At 58.5% G+C, this 15,370-nt stretch overlaps 1 long non-coding RNA gene across 1 annotated transcript; it reads left to right on the top strand.

Annotated features, from left to right (window-relative positions):
- Nucleotides 1-558: 558 nt before the first annotated feature.
- Nucleotides 559-14,546, top strand: LOC132343517 (uncharacterized). The gene is made up of 3 exons (XR_009492399.1): nt 559-1,030; nt 1,529-2,441; nt 12,050-14,546. It is a non-coding gene; the product is annotated as an uncharacterized lncRNA (long non-coding RNA).
- Nucleotides 14,547-15,370: the final 824 nt, after the last annotated feature.

The following is a 15,370-nucleotide window of genomic DNA, read 5'->3' as shown; positions in this document are numbered from 1 at the left end:
CTCTTATATCTCCTGCAATGGCAGACAGATTCTTTACCACTAGCGCCACCTGGTCCAGATGCCCCACCCCAGGACCAGAGGAACATGGGATGGTATGTGCCCAATGAGGTCCTGGAGGAAACCCTGTGATACTGACAGGTGACCTGGGAGAAACCCTGGCCTCTGCAGCCAACAGATGCTCAGAGTAGCGGTGTCCACTGTGCTGGCTCTGCTTCCGCTCAAACCCACCGGCCCCTCCCAGAAGATGCCTAGAAAGGAGGGGGTGTTGGTGGTGGTGGCAGTGTCCCGGGGAGGAGGGCAGGCTCCTCTCCTGCCAGCTTGGGCTGGGCTGGGTTCTGTGGGTCTCAGGCACAGGGACTGGCCAGGTGTGAAGGTGGAGATGCTCATCAACACGGAGGCCTGACCTACCAGAAAGGGAGGGATGGGATACATGGGCATGAGAGGAGGCCGGATAGGGCAGGACTGTATTCATGAGGCTCCCCCAACTCTCAGCCCTGTCTCTGAGGTGAAGAAAGAGCATCTGAAAAGGAAGAATGAAGCTGAGGGCTGGGAGGGACCCCTTTCCTTCCCCACTAGCAGCCTCCAGTGGAGCCAGCACTGCAGTGCCATGGCAACTGTGGCCTCTCCAGCTCCCCTCTCTCCTTGAGCCCCATCGTGCCTGGATGCCCCCCCAGCCTGTGCACACCTTTCTAGCTGGGGCTAAAGAGAAGCTGGGGAAGGGGAAGGCTCCTTTCTCAGCCCCTGTTATGGCCCAGGGGCTGAGTCCCAGGGCCACCCGAGGCTCAGGATCACGTGGAAGATTCTTTAAGGGGCAAGAGGGAAGGGTGAAGTGGCCTTTGCAAGAATTCTTCTGAATGAAGGAAGAATGAATGAAATCACCTCCCTAAGATTTCAAACCCCCAACTCTCAAAGTCTGTACTCTCTCCCAGGTCACAGAGGCTGCGACCCAGGAGCCCCTGGAAGGGATGAGAAAACCAGCGCCAGGGCAAGGGTATTGAAAATCACCTGGATCCCCTCTCCACGCCTATAGGTAGGGAAGCTGAGGTCTAGCGATGAGCAGGGACTTGCCCAAGGCACACAGAGAGTATGTGGCAAAGGCAGAACCAGGGTGGTCAGAGTGGGGCAGGGCACGGGACATCCTTACTGTTGGCTTGAAGAGCAGGCAGTGAGGACCAGAAGGGCTGTGCCTTACAGTGTGGGGGTTGGGGTGACTCTGGGGAAGGCTCTGGGCCTGCCTTGCCTGCTCCCCACTTAGCGCTTCAGTAAACCCACTTCCGGCCTCAGGGCACAACGGAGTGAGTGAGGAAGGAGGCCTGGCCCTGATTAGGGAGGAACAAGGGACACCAGATAGAGCCGCAAGGAGCTGGGGATCCGAGGAGGGGCACAGGAGAGCTGGAACCCGAAAGGTCCCACTGAGAGCCCCTGAGCGAGAAGCGGTCTGACCCAAGTGCTGCACTTTCCAAGCTCTGGGCCCCTGGGCAAATCCCCCAAACTCCCAGCGTCTGCCCCTCACTCTCCCCCGCTCCAGGTAAAACAGGGTCAGCCCACAGCCTGGAGGGAGATTCTCTGTGATGGTGCAAACAGAAAGAATGACCCCTGGCTCCACTTGGAAGATGAGTGGCTGGGCCTGTGAGCTTGAAATCCTTCATCTGCTGGCCCAGGACTACTATCAGGACCACCTGGAGCATCTGTGAGATGCAGAACCTGAGGGCTGGGACAGGAGGTGGCTGCGGGCACAGCACCCCAGGATGCAGAACAGAGAGAGTCCGTCTAGGCAGGAGCCTCGGGTTTGGAAGAGGGGCTCTGGAGCCTTCCTGGGAGAGGAGGGGGGCTGCTGGGGTGCAGGGGCAGGCCTTGTGAGGTCAGGGAGAGGGGGTGGGGTGAGGAGGATGCCATGGGCCGAGCAGGCTCAAGCTGGCATTTGCTTCCTATGGCTCTCTGGCACTGGACCCCAGATGATGAGGGCCTCCGGGAGCTGTCGCCGTACCCCCGAACCCCCCAAGGCCTGGCCCACAGTGGGTGTCCTAAATCCAGGGCCTGGGCAGGAAAGGGGCGTTCTGCTAGGGCCAGGAGCCAGGAGCTCTGCATTAGTCCTCGCCACACCTGCAGACTGGCTTCTTCTGTTAATCCTGTGTTAGTGAAAGTGAAAGTGAAGTCGCTCAGTCGTGTCCGACCCTCATCGACCCCATGGACTGCAGCCTTCCAGGCTCCTCCGTCCATGGGATTTTCCAGGCAAGAGTACTGGAGTGAGGTGAGGCCCAGAAAGGTAAAGTGACTTGCCCAGAGTCACACAGCTATTTCTCTGTCAAGGCCACTCCTGGAAGCTCTGCTGGGCTTGGATGCTGCTGGAGACACACGCGGATGACAGCTTGGGAAAAGGAGGGCTACGTCCTAGCTGCGGAGTGAGCCTCTGGGAGAGCGTGCTGTGGTGTCCACGGCAGGTGGGTCCCATACAGCATCCCTGCTCCGCAGCCCTGTTGGTCCCCCCCAGTGCTCGTTCATTAGTGGGTCGTCGCATTCTTAAGCACTCACTGTCTGTCCACTGGTAAAGGCTGGAGGGCGTGACCCAGTTGCTGCCTTGACACTTAGCAGCTGGGTGACCTTGAGCAAAAGCTCCATCCATTTGTAGCTCCGTGACCTCCTCGTGAGACAGGGATGAGTGTGCCACCTACTACACTTGTAGGTTATGGTGAAGCTCCGGGGATCCTCACAGGGCCTGGCCGACGGGGCTGTGTCCTATTTGATAGCCCCCCCGACCCCTGCAAGGCTTGAAACAGCCAGAAGGCCAGGCTGGTGATACCCGGCTCTCTTCCTGACCCCCAAATCTCCCCTGGAAACATGCAGGCTGCCCACCCCCAGGGCACCCCGCCCAGAGCGGGATGAGAGAGTGGGGATGGCTCCCCAGATGCTCTCTTCACCCCCAGCAGGCAGGGATGATGAGATGACGGTGGGGGGAGGGGGGTGGAGCCAGGAGAGGGCGGCTGAGGACAGCTGCTGAGTGGAGGCAGTGAGGGCCCGTGCGGGCCCCTGGCCACCCCTAACAACCAGCCCGCAGCACAGGGAGCCGTGGGTGAGGGACCCAGGGTCGTCGCTCCGCCTGCCACAGCGCTGGCCCTGCCTGACTGGCGCGAGTGCTCCAAGCACTAGTTTTAACCGATCTTTTTTCTGCAAGAAGCTCCAAAGCTCCCGGAGGCGCGGGGGCGGCTTCCCCTTGACTTGCGTCTCATAGAGGATGCGGCTGGCTAAAAATAACTCGAATTACTGTGCTCCCTCCCCCGGCGTGGAGGAGGGGCCCGGGGGCCTGCGGGGCGGGAGCCTGGAGGGAATGGAGCTGCAGCCCGGAGGGGGTTCCCTGTGAGGAGGAGAAAAGCGGGGCTGGCAGGTGGGAAGGGGTGCTGGGGGCTGAAGGGAAGGCCCTGTCTCACCCACTTCTCTTAAGGCCGGCTCCGGAGCAGAGCTGGGGGTGAAAGCTGGCCCTGATCTCGGGCCGCGCACCGCGTAGGGAGCCAGTCTGGCTGGGTAGTAGCAGCGGGCTCCTTCCAGCAGGAAGTCTGTGTTTGAAGGAGACCTCCTTCCACTTAGGTCAGCGCTATTGAATGCAAGCAGTGACAGCAGGGGGCGCTCCTGGTTTCCGCTTGCCTTCCCTATGGTGGGACACGGAGCCCCAGATCTTTATCCAAAAGCTGGGTGCAACTGCAGCATGAAGCACTACACTCCTGGGCAAGCTGAGGCCTCCTCTCGCAGCCCCACCTCCTCCGTCTGTCTGCAGAGGCAGCATCAGGCCTCTCCCATCACCCCCTGGGTACAGGGCTGACAGCCCATGTGTGACCACCCCTCAGAGCAGGCTGGGGGCTGTGGTAGAGTCCAGGAGGCCCTAAGCCAGCAGGACCTGGGGTCCCCACATGAAGGGGGCCTGGTCCGGGAGGGTGGGGGCTCCAGTGCCCATGGGACAGGGGAGGTCACCGTGAGGCCCAGGAAGGAGCCTTAGGTTGGGCTGCACAGTGGGCTGCCAGCCCTGCTGGCCTCCTGATGCTGCCCTCTCTGCCCTCCCCAGCTTCGTACCCCAGGGCTGAGACAGAGCATAGGAGGCTAAACGGCAGGGCCAGGGTCTCATGGCGTCATGGCTGGCCTTTGTGCACACGCAGACCCGGCAGAGGCAGTGGGGGACACACTGGTAGGGGGACCAGTCAGCCCTGCAGGAGGGATGGGCTGGGACCTCCAGGGCGCTGGGTGGCGGTCCTTCATGCTCTGTATCTCAGCTTCCTTACCCATAGGGGTGGTGGTTGGACGCCCTGGCAGTCCCCTTAGATGGAGAGCAGAAGGAGCCCAAGTGGAGTAGGGAAAAGAGCAACTACCCCTGCCCGCCTCTCACCTCTCAGCGCTCACGGGGCTCTGCAACGTTCTGTCCTAAAGTCACCCTCACTTTGCACACAAGGAAACCAAGGCTCAGAAAGAAGAAGTGACTCGCCCGAAGGTCCTAGAGCTTGTGCATGATGAACCAGGCCTTTATTTATTCATTTGGTTGTCCAAGGTCTTAGTTGTGGCACGTGGGATCTTAGTTACAGCAGGTGGGATCTAGTTCCCTGACCAGGGATGCAACCCAGGGCCCCCCTGCATTGGGAGCATGGAGTCTTAGCCACTGGACCACACAACTGGACCTTTGGACCCAGGACTGTCCAGCTACACAGTCTGTTTTCTCATTTCATCTTGTTCTGAACATGGAGCCAGATGCACTTGTGAGGTTGAGTCGAAGTGGGGTGCATGGGTGTGGATCCAGAAACGAGATGCACAGAGTCATGTAGATGTGGACCCATACCCTGACCCACCCATCCCCTACCCCTCTAGGGTTGGCTCAGGTCACAGGGCACCTCGTTCCAGGGCACCATTGTGCCTGGGAAGTGTCCGTGTGTGCAGGGGGGTCGGGGAGAAGAGGGAGTGTATACCCTGGCAGGATGGGAACATTATCATTAACAATAATGATAATACAATCCACCCCCCAGGATGTTTTTAGCAGCTCTGTTCCTGAGGAGAAGCTAAGAACAACACAAACATCCAGTAACAGGAGAATTAAGAAATCAACTGCACCTCCCGCAGCAGCAGGGGTGAACCCTAAAGCATAATGTAGAGGGAAGAACACAAATTGCAGGAAACTACACTCAGTTCAAAGCCATTTTTATCAAGTCCTCCACCAGGCTGCGGAGAAGGTGATGGCACCCCACTCCAGTACTCTTGCCTGGAAAATCCCATGGGCGGAGGAGCCTGGTAGGCTGCAGTCCATGGGGTTGCTAAGAGTCGGACACGACTGAGCGACTTCACTTTCACTTTTCACTTTCATGCATTGGAGAGGCAATGGCAACCCTCTCCAGTGTTCTTGCCTGGAGAATCCCAGGGACGGTGGAGCCTGGTGGACTGCCGTCTATGTGGTTGCACAGAGTCGGACACGACTGACTCGACTTAGCAGCAGCAGCAGCAGCCACCAGGCTGAAACGACACAGTACTCTTTAAGACGTTCAAATGCATATGATCGAGCTCTTACAAAAGAGCAAAAGTGATAAACCAGCATTCTGGGTACGCTGCGGGAGGTAGGAATCGGGGAGGGGTGTCACACACAGGGGGATTCCGCCGATGAAATCTGTTGCTGGCTCACAGGGCGCCAGGTGCTGTTTGTGGTGCTGGGGGCAGGGGAGGTGGGCACAAGCAAGACAGGCGTGAACGCCAGGTCTCACAGCGCTTACAGTCTCGCGGAGCGCACTTTGATCCTGTTCTTGTGTTGCGTGGTAGGTCACCAGCATCCATTAGGTTATTATGTATTGTCACAGACATTCCTTTGTTGTTGTTCAATCACTAAGTTGTGTCCGACTCTGCGACCCCATGGACTGCAGCACGCCAGGCTTCCCTGTCCTTCACTTTTTCCTGGAGCTTGCTCAAACTCATGTCCATTGAGTCAATGATGCCATCCAACCATCTCATCCTCTGTCGCCCCTTTCTCCTCTTTCCCTCAGTCTTTCCCAGGATCAGGGTCTTTTCCATTGAGTCAGCTGTTTGCATCAGGTGGCCAAAGTTTTGGAACTTCAGCTTCAGTCCTTCCAATGAATATTCAGGGTTGATTTCCTTTAAGATGGACTGATTGGATCTCCTTGCAGTCCAAGGGACTCTCAAGAAAGCCCCTTATGTTTTTACCCCTTATGTTATACCTAAAAGAATGTCACAGACATTCTTTTACATTAATCAAATGCTATACTTAAAGAAGTATATAAGAACCACAAAGGTAACTGACCTCTCCCTCAAAAAATCCCACCCAAGAGGGTGAGGTGCGGGGGCTGAGCTCCTCTCCCCACCTCTTCTCACTGATACACCATCACATTCATCCAGGAGTCCCAACCCTTGGACCCACGGCCCCCCAGGTGTCCAGTTCTAGCTGAATGTCCCACAAGGTTACTCCCTCACTCATCAGCAGGTGAAGGTCAGACTGGCTTGGAGTGCAAGGTTGGTGGCGGAGGAGGGTGCCCAGCTTCCGGGAGAGCCAGAGCCAGTTGGGGAGGTAAAATGAAATGGAGAGAGGCACAGAGCCTGGGGAAGAGCCCCCCCTCTTTCTGGCCCAGGGCTCTTACATGACAAACAGAGGTGGAGGGTGCCAAAGATGGGGAGTAACAGGTCGGCTCTGTTTCAAGCTCTGCACCTTCACCCGGGGGTGTTGGTCTGCCATCCATCCATCCAACCATCCATCATATATCGGACACTGGTGATCTATCACACAACACCACAACAGGAACATTATGTACCTTGCGAGACCGTAAGCTGCACAAGGCCTGGGGTTCACGTCTGTTCGGCTTGTGCCTGCATCCCCGGCCCCCAGCCCACGTCCCCTGCACAGCAGGGAAGGGCCAGTCTGGCTGCCCTCACTCAATGGCCTGGTGCCTGGTGGATACTTGCGGAGGGGTACCCTGCCTCTCCGTCACTGCTCTCAGCAGAGAAGGATGCACCTCCAGGCCCTCACATGTGCTGTGCCCTCCGCCTGTAGCACTGCACCCCTACCTGGCTCAGCCTAACCGTCATCACCGCTGGGAGGCCTTCCAGGACCGCCCCAGCCAAGCCAAGCCCTCCTCTTCACACCTCCTGCAGCACCACAAGCTGTAACCTGGTCGTGCTTTGTCTAGGTCCAGCTCTCCTGAGTTGGGGCACTCCCCTAGGTCAGGCCCAGGTTCCCCAGGGCTGGGCGGGCGTGCCCCCCCAGGAGGGTTCTCAACTTCATCCTCTCTGGTATTCCCACTCCAGCACGCAGTCTCGCATTTTCTCCCTGGAGGAGCCAAGCACGAAGGGGAGGTCAGTTTCTTCACCAGCCCCCACACCTCTTGGACTCCACTCTCTGGGTCTTCACCCCTCCCCCCAGCAGTCCACCCATCTTTCCCTGAGGGCTACCAGGGCTCCACGTGTCCATCTCATTTCTTCCAGAGGTGCCCTTGGCAGGAGAGATAGTGGGTGGGCAGGGTCCAGGGCTGGGGAATGGGATGACAGGAAGCTCCCTGAGAACCCTCCCCCCAGCTCTCTATCTCCACAGCCTGTGATGGATGCAGGGTGGGGGATGGGAGAGATGGCAGTGACTGGTCCCTGTTCCAAATCCAGGTCACTCCCAGCCTGCTCAGCAGTCATCGGTAATTAGGGGCCAGCAGGACGTGGGCAGGCGGGTGGCAGGAGGCCTAATTGTCTGATTTTTCAGGTAATTAACGGGAGGCTGTCTGGCCTGTCCCCGTGGGGCCCAGCATCCGCCACCCCATCCCCTGGGCAGCCCCAGCCGCCTAATGAGGCCAATTATTGAGGTGCCCCGGCCCTCATTAGCCACCTGGAAAGGTCATGTGGGAATGGCACTGGGGGTGGGGCTCAGCCAGCCGTGGTGGAGGTTGGGAGCCGCCAGCGATCGGGTTTGGGATGCGCTGGCTGTAGGTCTCTGTGGCCACTCACTGAGCGGTAGCCCACCCGCATGTGGGACCTCACTTCTTGGCCCTGCTCTCAGGACAGGCAGGAGCTTTAGGTCAGATCTTACCCCTGCCACTTCCCAGTCGTGTGGCCTTGGGCATGTCCTCTGGTCCGACCCTCTGTTTCCTGAATCAGAGATAATGGAGGTAAAACTCCAGGGGCGCAGGGGGTTCCCCGTGCATAGGTGCTCACCTTCTTCCCCTGGGGTCGGCTCCTTTGCTTCACTCTTAAGGAATGTTGGCCCAGAGCCCGCAGAGCCTAGAGTCGTTGGTGTGTCCGAAGCCCACTCTGCAGTGTCTGGCGGTTGAGGGTAGGCAGCAGAGGTGGCCCTCTGAGATTCACCCTAGGGACCTCAGCTACCGGGTGGGGAGTCCTGGGAGGAGTCATAGAGATGATCCAGCTTGGGAGAGGCGGGGCCTGGGAACAGCTGGACTTTTTGCACACTTGAGCAGAGTGGCAATGGGGAAGCAGTAATTCTCCAGGAAATTAGGGGCTATGGAGATCATGATGGAGCCGGAGGCTCTCCACCTGCTCCAGGACACTCCAGGACATAAGACAGTGCTGCAGCCTGCTGTCCAAGGGAGGGTTCCGTTCTTTCTTGGTTGGTCCACACCATTCTTGGCCCAGGAGATCACTGTGCCTTCAGATGTTGAGTTTTTTGGCTTCTGTGGCTCCTCTGTTTCAAGAATTCTGTGACCTAATTCCACGCTGACAAATTCCATGCTGTTCGGGCTCCTATAAATCGTCAGCTAATGCTACTTTTGGTCCTACAGCCAGCCCAGAATCTAGGTCAAGGGTTTCCAAACTGTGTCCCCCAGGAGCCCTAGGGTGGGAGCAGAAGTGAGAGGCCACTGACCTTCCAGTTGGAACAGCTGGACTTCAATCTTTGATAAAATATTAGTAGGTGCTTCTTTGTGAGCTGTAGCCATGTGCCAGACATGCACTGGGCCTCTGCCTCCGCGTGTGTCCTCAGAAAACCCCATGAGGAAGGTAGCGTCATCTCCCCATGTTACGTTTGGGTCACGGACACTGTCGGAGGCTGAGACCAGGCGGCATGCCCCAGGGCTCACAGCCTGTGCAAAGGAGAGCCGGGACTTGGACCCAGTTTCCATTCTGAGCTGCTGGGAATGTGGGTTCTGCAGCTAGGGAGAAAACTAGGTGCAGGACTCGAGGTGGGTGTCCCACTCATTGTCATCGGTTTCCTCCGGATTGGAGAGTGTGTACGCACCTGCCTCTCTGCTCTGGAAGAGCGTGGCCCCAGCCCCAGGTCACCCAGGGCCCCTGCGCCCCACACGTGGTGTCTGTGTGCACTAGGGCCCATCTGCCCATCTGTTTCCCTTCCCTCTGCCGTGGGATCTGCTTCTCCGTGGTCCAAACAATAAGCTCCAGCCCAGAAATAGCATATGTTTCCAGCCTCTGCTAGTCCAAGTCATAAATCGCCCAGTGTGATGTGCTCCTTGTGTCAGCTTGCTTCAAAACTCGGCATGGGGGTGGCTGAGTGAGTGTGAGGAGCGTGCAGGGCCTCCTCCAGGCTGAGAAGCTGGGAGTCGGGGTGAGTCCAGGACTGAGGCTCAGGAAGGCAAGCAAGGACCGGAGCTGGCTTGGGGGCTCAGCCTGGGGCGGGAACCAGCAGGTGGCGGCCCAGTGTCAACCTGGGCCTCAGGGCTGAGACTTAAACGGGAGCTGAGGTCAAAGGGTCAGGCATAAGTCTTATCCAATGGCCAGAGGTCCAGACTTGGCTTGGAGTCAGGGGTCAGAGGGTAGGGGCTGTGACTCAGAACTTCATGAGAATGGAGAGCTAAGCTCAGTCTGGGGTCAAGGTCAGGCCTCAGGCTGAGGTAGGGTCAGAGGTTAGAGATTAGAATCAGACCAGTACCGAAGGCCACAGCTAGCTGAGAAAGAGGTCTGCAAAGACTCAGAAGCCGTCCTAACTCTGTCCTGGAAGTGACCAGTGGTGAGATGGCGACAGAGGGATCCCTGTGGTAAATAAGACAGGATGTTGTATGCAAAGCCACTAGAGCAAGGCTGGGGGCCTAGCCCCCAGTCCCAGCCCCCTGCCTTCAGGATGGGAGCCTTGGTTGCTGACCTCTGAAACGTGGAGGATCATGCCCCGTCTCCATGTTGATTACACTCTGTCGGTGTTGCTGATTTCTACCCTCGGGACTGTAGGCCCTGGAGTAGGGGTGAGTGAAGCTCACTCAGTCGTGTCCGACTTTTTGCGACCCCATGGACTGTAGCCTACCATGCTCCTCTGTCCGTGGGATTCTCCAGGCAAGAATACTGGAGTGGGTTGCCAATTCCTTCTCCAGGAGATCTTCTCAACCCAGGGATCGAACCCGGGTCTCCCACATTGCAGGCAGACCCTTTACCATCTGAGCCACCAGGGAAGTAGGGGTAGATAAGCTAACAGAGTAAGGGGCAGTGGTCAAGGCGGGTATGTGAGATGCTTCCATGGCACCGAGTAGGGGTCTCTAGAGGAACTGTGCCAAGGCCCTGCGTCCCCAGTCACACCCCAGGGCCCTGTCATTCCCAGGCTGCCCCTGAGAGGCGGCCGTGCAGCCAGTTCGGGCCTCCGTGGCCCGCCCTGAGCCATGTGCAGGCAGCACTGTCCGGAGCTCCATCCCGTCAGCTGGGTTTTCCCGCCTCTTCTCCGTTCTGGGCCCAGCGTAGCTGGAGATGTGGGGAGAAGCCCACAGAGAAGCCGGTGATGGAGCTGGGGCGGAGGATGCAAGCAGGAATGAGAGGCCAGTGGGCCGAGGAGAGGGTTCCAGGGAGGAAGCCTTATCACAGGCCACTCTGTTCTCATCTCCCACGGGGCCTGGTCATGAACCAGCCTTGGCCACTCACCCACCCCTGACCTCAGAGGTCATGCCCTCCCCACAGGGGAGTCCAGGGAGGTTCAACAAGGCGGGGGCACCAGGCATGTGTGTGGGTTGCGGGCTGGAGGGAGGTGAGAGAACCCCTAGGAGACGGGAGTGGTGGGGAGCAGTGGAGGACAAGTGGACAACAAGAGGGCGGCCCTGCCCGCCCAGGATGCGAGGCCTGCAGGCTTTGGCTGTGAAAGTCCCGGTCACCTCCCCCAGCTGAGCTATTAATACCCAGCTGGGACCCACGCACCCTTGCTGGGAGCACGCCGAGTTCCTTGGGGGCTAAAAATGGTCTGTGATGGGGGTGGGCCCGTGTCCTCCCTCTCTGCTTGTCAGAGGAGCTGGGGCCAAAGGTCAGGCTGGCCTGGAAGGGGGCCGGAGCCAGGGTGGGGGTGCAGAGGGCGACTGAGCCCTGGGGTGGCCTGAGGATTCCAGGCTGGAGCAGGAAGGCATGCAGCCAGTCCAGTCCCTGAGGGTGGGCGCAGGGGGTTTGCAGTGATCCCACCTGGGAGGGAACCAGCACCTGGCCCTCCTGGCTCCTTGCCCCTACCTGGGCCTTCTGCCTTCCCTCCTCAGCTCAGTCTGCCCCAGGCTGCAGAGGGGCTGGAGGCTGAGGGCTGGCTGCCTGTCTCCTTCTGCCAGGAGAGGCCTGGAAGAGAAAGGGGACTCTGGGGAGCAGGGAGTTGGGAGCCTCCAGTGGGATCCGGGTGCCAAAAGCAGAGCCTTTCAATGCTTCAGCTTTATATGTGAAATCTAGATTATTCACAGCATTCTCTCAGCAGTAAGTAAATGGCAGTACCATTTTATAGATGAGGAAATTGAGGCTTGGTCATCTCCACAGAGCCTGAACTGGACAGACCCAGTTTGTCAGAACTCCAAACCCCTGTTGGAGTCATGTTGTCCCCTGTTAATGTCACTGCAAAAGGAGATTTCTTGGTTTGTCTCAAGGATCCATGAAACAGATATTTCCATCAAAATGCCCTGATCACCATAGTGTCCCCAGCCTACCCTGGTGGCCAAAGAATGAAGGGCCTGCAATGGGCCGCTTCGTCCTACATCAGTGAACCCCGTTCCCAGGGATCATCGACCACTTCTTCCCTCCTTCCTGGGGCTCAAGGGCACATTCGGGAGCCTGTGCTAGTCTTCTGGGCTCAAGGCCACCTGAGGCCATCCGCTCCCTGCTATATCCCCCTCCCTTCCCATGACAGATGCTCCAAGATCCAGAGCCGACCCCGGAAGAGCAGAGACTTGGCCGGGAGAGTCCAGATGAGAAAGTGACTAAGAGGTGTCAGCCCTGGAGGCCCCCTGAGCCGGAAATCCCGACAGCTGCCTGGCTCATGGGTCCTGGGCACTGGGCCCTGACCCAGGGCAGGCAGCAGCCACATCAGGTGTCCAGAGGAGTTGGGGGAGGTGATGGCTGGAGCCAGGGGCAGTCTGCCTGTGGTTAGCGAGGCTGTCAACACCTCCTGGGGTGTGAAGACAAGAGTGAAGCCAGGGGCCTGGGGGCAGGGTCCTCCTTTTGCCTGGAGGGTCCGAGGGGAGAGACGGGCCCTGTCTTGAGGGTCTGGGAGAGGAAGCACAGTCCTGTCCTAAGCTGAGAGAAACCTGGCCCTGCCTGAGAAATCTGAGGAGGGGGACAGATCCCCCGTGGGGGCTGGTAGAGGGGATGTGTTTCCTAAAGGCTGTTGGAGAATAAAGTGTGGGAGCTTGTCCCAGCCTGACACCAGGGAAGGCTGCCATATCCTGGGCTCAGGGGGCAGCTCTGAATCTGCCTGCCACCCGGTCCTATCTGGGAGGTGCATGGCTCTGCAGGACAAAGCAGGCAGCCTCTGTGCTCAGGCCGACCACACAGACAGCCCCAGGGTTTCACTTCCCTAGGACAAAAGGAGAAGCCAACCTTGCCTGGATTTTCCTCAGCCTCTGGGGAGGCTCTTCGCCTCTGTGCTGGTGAAGATGGGAGGTGGGCTACCTCAGAGAGCCTGAACCAGGGGAATCCGCCCAGGATGGGCCTCTCTGCCCATTTGATGCAGGCACCTTTGCTCTCCTGATGCCCACGTGCTCAGCTCCTCTGGAGCCACCTCTCCAGGCAGTCTTTCTGGATTGATAAGAAACAAGCAGGCCCCATGCACTCACTCCCATGCCAGGCCTGCAGTGTCCAGGGCCACCCCGTGTCCTTAGGACCCCCACCCACAGAGCCTGACCACATGAGGCTTTGGGCCTTCACCTCTCTTCTCTCACTTTCCTTTCAATGCTCCTTCTCTCCCAGCTCTTTCCTAGACCCCCAGGCCTCTGGTTCTCTGACTGAAGCAGCCCCTTGGCCATACCGGGTCTGGGGTGCTCTCCTATCTCAGCTGTCTCTGCTGCTCAGTTGGGGGCTCAGTCCCCTGCCCCGGGTCTCTGTCTCTTCTCTCTGGGTTTATCTTCATCCTCTGGGCTCTGACTCAGCCTGACTATCTCTCTTGTTTTAGTCTCCATCTCTGCCCCCTCTCTGTCTCTGTCTGGCTCCCAGACCCAGTCTCAGATATCCCAGCCTTTCTGTTACTGTTGCTCTAGGACCCAGTCCTGGCAGTGTCTCCTCTCCCCACGGGGCTAGGGCACCTGCTCAGACATCTGCTCTGCCGTCTGCTCACTGGGGCCCACCAAGTGCTCAGACAACACTTGTGGTCTCAACTCTGGCCAAAGTTCCAGGGGAACCACTGTGATTCCCAGAAGGTGGGTCGGGGGGAGACAGACCAGAGGGGCCTAAGCTTGCCTGTCCCTTGAGGGACTCATGGCCCTTGGCCTCCCTCTGCTAGGGCCACTGGCCATGGTCCTACCACACACAACTACCAGTACCACAGGCCTCACGATTTACCCCACCACTGATGGTTCAGGGCTCTGGGCAGGGTCTTGTCTTGTGTCTCCTGGGGCAAGTAGGGCTGATTTGAGCAGGTGTCAGGAGGGAATGTCCGTGCACTTGGTGGGCACTGGGCCCTGTCCCCAGCATGCAGAGGTGCTCCATAGAGTCCCCGTGACTGCTCCTGTGACTGTAATTCCCCAGGGTCCCAGCGTCACGATAGGTGGGGCGAAGGAGGGGCTGAGCTGCTGCTGCTGGAAGCGTCCCGTGTTCACCCACGTCCCACCCACGTCCCTTCCGCTGTTGGCCAGAAGACCTCTCCCCACACCTGGGACCTTCCTGTCCTCAGAGTCAGTCTGAATTGCACACTGGTGCTCACTAAGTTAATTACTGCTGTCTTGGGGATATATTTTTTTAAGAAGACATTTTTTCCAGGGGGAAAAACACGCAGGAGTTATAATTAGTCAGGAAGAGGAAAGAGGAGCGGAGCGTGTGAATCACCAGCCCCGGTGACAGACGGTTAGAGCTGAGCAGAACTTTTGGGAGAAGCTGCTGGGGTGTGGGTGAGTTGGGGCCAGGGTGCTGCCCCCAGGCAGGCTGGGGTCCTCAAACACCAGGTGTGTTCAGGGATGGGTACTTCACCTGTCACCCGGAAGTCTTAATACCCTGCCCCTAAGGCTCTGTCCCCCATTACCATCAGGGTTCCAGCTTGTCAGCTCCCCTGCAGGTCCTGCTGGCTGTGACCATCCCCCGGGCCTTCTGTCCACATCATCCCAAGGCCAATGCCAGTCCCTGCTGGCATGTACCTGGGCAGACAGCCTTGCGGCCTGACTGAGGAGAGAAACCGTTGAGGGTTTGATTTCCATCTAGACCAGCTTCTCATTCATTCACTCACGTGTTCATTGAGTACTAAAATCCTGCTGTGTGTGTGGTCTACAGACAGGCAAACCGAGGCCCAGAGAAGAGCCGCTCCTAGCCCAAGGCCACACGGCAGTCAGTGGAGCAGTCTCTCTGCCAAACCAGACCCTGGGCAGTGCTCTGGGCCACCAGGGTGACCACAACCAGGCCCATATTCTGAGCCCTTTCTAACTGAGCCCATATTCTGATGGGGGAAGTGCCTCTAAGGCAGAACACCCAGTGCCATGAAGTGGGAAGCACAGTGGGAGTCCAGAAGCGGCTCTTGATCCAGCCTGGTGGTCAGAGACGGCTTCCCAGGGGAGGAGGTGAACAGTGTCCCGCGGCTGGAAACGACATGCTGGCCCAGCACGCTGGAGGGATGTTGAGTGACTCTGTGCCGGCTCAGACAGCAGCAGGAGTGAGGAGTCGCTGCGGAGTGTGGCTTCTGAGCCAGGTCCTCACAGTCCCCGTCTCCCTGCTGTTTCTCTGGAGTGGCCGTCTGGGGCACTCTCGGACCCTGGTCCTTGCTGACCCTCCACTAGTTCTTTTTGATGTCTGAGGCCCGCTGACAAAGGTAACCCCTGTCTGGGCAGTCAGTGGCCAAGGGGACTGGACCCCAGGGTTCTCCCTCTCGCCTTCCCCTCTGGCTGAGGGCTGTCTACCCAGTGCTCTGGGGGCTCCGCCCAGGCCTTGGGGTCCACTGGAGCAGCGTGGCCTGTGCCTGAGAGCAGAGGAGAGGACGCTTCCTCCTCTGGGAGGGCGTGGCATCATTGAGCACACAGAGCGCTCCCTTCCA

Source organism: Bos taurus, chromosome 22, assembly GCF_002263795.3.
Source record: "Bos taurus isolate L1 Dominette 01449 registration number 42190680 breed Hereford chromosome 22, ARS-UCD2.0, whole genome shotgun sequence".
NCBI classification, from domain to species: Eukaryota; Metazoa; Chordata; class Mammalia; order Artiodactyla; family Bovidae; genus Bos; species Bos taurus.
Note: the sequence above shows the minus strand (reverse complement) of the source record. Positions and strands in the feature narration are given on the sequence as shown.